Source organism: Sesamum indicum, linkage group LG3 (assembly GCF_026168435.1).
Source record: "Sesamum indicum cultivar Baizhima isolate 11 linkage group LG3, ASM2616843v1, whole genome shotgun sequence".
Lineage (NCBI taxonomy): Eukaryota > Viridiplantae > Streptophyta > Magnoliopsida > Lamiales > Pedaliaceae > Sesamum > Sesamum indicum.
In genome coordinates this window covers 7,065,338-7,069,479 of record NC_142659.1, presented here as the reverse complement: position 1 = coordinate 7,069,479, position 4,142 = coordinate 7,065,338, and positions in this window count along the sequence as shown.

Here is a 4,142-nt window from a genome sequence, read left to right as displayed (position 1 = left end):
TTAGCAGCAGCAGCGCAACGGCCACACAACTGCCCTCGCGCGCGCCCGGCTGCGCGCCTGCTGTGTATTGTAGATCAGTACTGTGTGCTACAGTACCAATTTTTTTTTTTATTTTCACACATTCAACTAAAATTAAAATAAGTATTTTATCAGAAAATTCAATTTTCATAAAATACTTAAATCATCCAAATCACAAAAATTAAACGAATTACTTTTCCCATATAATTATCATTGAATAAGTAAAAACATATATCATGCTTCAAAAGAAATAAAGAACACATTTTCATGCTTATTCACACAATACCATAGCCCCTACATGGTAACTGGGCTCTAATACAACTTGGAAGGGCACCGGAAAGTGCGAGTGGATCAACCTGGCAACGCGCAAGCGGAAGCGGTTAAAATAAATTGCTTAAATAAAATGAAATAGCATGGAAACCATAAAATCATGGGGTGTACCCTTGGAGTTTCCGAGCGCTCGATATGATTAATAAAATAAATAAAAATAATAAAATTAACAAGGCAGTTAGTTGAATGAAAAACGAGAGGTACATAAATATAAATCAAGAGTCACCTTTGATTTGATTTATTTAGAACCTCATTCGTTTGATCCGTTCACGCAAGGCTTCAATGTAGAAACTCTCTAAAGGTATGTCCACAGCACACCAGAACATGGGATTCCACAACTCTATTTGCTAGAAAAAAATTGAGGAGCAAAACCACACCAAGTATGCGCAAGAGGGGGTTCGGCCGAGAGGTGGAACTGGAGAGAAGGAATATATTTTCTTGCTTTGTATTCATAGTTATTCTTAATAACTAATATACATATATATACCTTGTATGGATGCATTACAGTATATCTAGGTTCATTTAACCATCCACTAGGTAATAAGATCCTTTATTCCAAATAAAGGATTAGTAAGATGACATTTTTCAAAAGTGAATTTATTAGTCAATAATTTCCTATTCTAATCATTTCCACCAACTTAATTAATGGGCTTGGCCGATTTTAATTAATTAAAATACATGGTCCAATCAATCTTAATTAAATTTAATTTAATTAAAGTCCACTTAATTAAGTCCATCATATATTTACTCCAATTAAATATAGGAAAAAAGATTAATTTTGTCTAATAAGTTTCCCCGCGTTCAATTTTAGTCCATTATGTTTACACATTTTCAATTAGTCCAGTAACTTGTAGAGTCGCTTAAATTAGGACCACATACGGGTTTTTGGATAATTTTAGGATATTTTTACCCCTGTGCAGATTTAAAAGAGCTCTTTTAGTCCATTTACAGTAAAATTCTAATTTTTCATCCATACTCGACAAAATGGTATCAGATCCTAGGTTTATTGAAGAAATATATGATTATATTATATTTTGGTATTATTTATCCACTAATGGAGGCGACACTTTAAGAGAGAATGGGACCGAACGAAAGTTCGAGTTACTCATGGAACACAACGGTTACAACGGTTACAACGAAAGTTCGACATACAAAGAAGAGAATTTCTCATGGAAATTCTTGACTAGGGTTACAACGGTTCCAAGAGGATTGATCCAAAAATTCTCACGCCAGAAGAAGAACAAGAGTGGTTGAAAAATTTTAGGTTCGACAAGTACTACCAAGAAATGTAGTGAGGCGTCTATAGTTCATGATAGAATCCGAGCCAGGAGAAGCGAAACGGGTAAATTCCTACATAATTTCAGTTCTAAAAATTATGACTGATTGGAAGGAACTCGAGCCGGATACACCAAAGATCTCTCAAGATATGAGGGAGATCCAAAAGACGGTTCAAGGCTATGGACATCGGTTAATCCATATACCTATGGAAACAGAATCATTGAGTCAAAAGGTGGACGAGGTCCTTAAGATCCTTCCCGATGTACACAAGGGCCTTAGAGATTTGAGGGCAAAAATTATAGATCTGATGAGAAATCAAAGGGAGAACCCTGAGACATCAAAATCCAGACATGAGTGAATCAAGGACGCCCTTGGAACAGTACCTCTTCTACACCAGATGGGAAAAGCCACGGAGATTTCAAAGCCAAAGTCTAGAGAAGATCTGATTATCGCATTTATCAAATCTATAAAATAATGGAGGTAATAAGAGCAGATCTATTAGATCTACAAGAATTGGCAGAATCCTTTTCCTAAGTCGGGATTGTGGATTTAGTCAATATCCAAACCAATGAAATCACTTCAGCGCACCACAGCCGGAGAGAAGTACATGTTCTAATGATCCTCCACAGGATCAACCGATGATAGGAAGTGCGAATTTCCACACTAATTCCACTCCGACATTTGTGGGAACAAGGCTGAATGAAAATCCAGGAAGAAATCCAAAAAGAGTGCCTGAATAAACACCTTGCCCTTACATCCATCTGGCGCTTCACTGAACCTGAATATTATCGATTTTCGAAATATCGAGATATTGATAAACGAATGGGTTGTAGCCATCAAGATACCAACAACTACCTTAGAGCTCAACAAGAAAAACTTCATAAAGCTTGTTGAGTTGAGCTTGGAGGGATCTGCGAAAATCGAATGGGATAATACCCCAAGAGATACCAAAGCCAGTATCCTTGCCGGAGATTCGAAAGGCGCGATAACAGACCGGCTAGGAAGGCTTATTAAGATACACTTCATCGGAGATGGATACTTCCAAGGAAGTGGAGCAGAAAAGGCTAGAGAATATGCACAGGTTCTCTTCAGCCTTGAATTAACAAGTATTTGCGCAGTAGATGAATATATCTATTTGTTCCGCATGTATTTTGTCCAAAGTGGAGTAGCAACAGAGGTAGCAGCTCCAATGTTCTTCGCAAAAATATGCAGTCCATGGAGGGAAATGTTGATTCAGTTATAGAAAGTACCTGAAGGACAGCTAGATTCAGTGGCGCAAAGAATGTCTTTCCTTAAAGACAAACTAAAGAATTGGTGTTATCAAGCATCCATCCAGAAGAACATGAAAAGACTAAGAGGTAAAATCAAACAAACTCCTCTTTGCTGAGATAACAATGATTTTTCAACTGTTACAGGAGAATCAAGCAAGCCATGGAAAAGGAGGAAGCAAAGTAGTAACTCCTACCGCAGGAGTTCTAGGAGAACTTTTTCCCGACGGAGATCATGGTGGTCCAAGTCCAAAGCCAGAAAATATAAATCTGGATAACAAACAGGACCAACAAGGGTTTCATCCCAAGGATCTAGACGAACATATGCAAGATCCACCAGAAGAACCCCTACAAGAAGAACATTCAGACGAGCATATACCCAAGCCAATGAAGGTTTCAAACACTGTAATTGTTGGACCTACGGAGCAAAAGGACATATATCCCTCGATTGCCAGCAGAAATGTGGTGAATTGCGAAAATGAAGCCACGGATGATATTCTAGATGCAGTTTACTATGACGATTTGGTACCCATCTACCGATTCGAAGATCTTCCTTCAGATGAAAACGTCTATGAGGAGGAAATACAGACTGATTCGGATGGATCTTCAACCGAGTCAGAATAATTACAACGAGTGAGATAGGCTTTAAACTTTCAAAAGCCTATGAGGATTCTTTTCCAGAATAATGGTGTCAAACAAAACCATGGAAAGAATCATGCGACAAGATTCCAATCTGAACCCATATGATGGATTTAGGATTGGAGGAATTGGGAATATCCTGAGCCAGATAGGACTGAACCAAAATGAAGCATCACATAATCTTCAAAGTAAGTTAATGTGAGTTATCTATACATATGGAACTTACTTGTAATGTGATGGAGATGCAATTAATTCCTAAAGAAGACGTAGCTATTACAATGAACTGGATCCAAATAGAAACTATTGAAGTATTAATAAAAGAAACTTTTAAGGAAGGAATTGATTCAGAAACATTTATCGAAAATGGATAGAAGAATCAATGACTTAAGAGATGGTTGTCTTGGAACAATAATAGATGTTTGACATTCATCATAGGATTGCATACAACCTAGCAGACCAAGATTTCAGTAGACTTTTAACCCTTCATAGTTTTTAAGAGAAAAGATGTAACGAAAGAAGGTAACAGACCATATTCTATAAGTTATAGAATAGCTTATGCCCTTTCCATTACGCATCATTCATATTTGTTTCTTAGGAAGGAATATATTG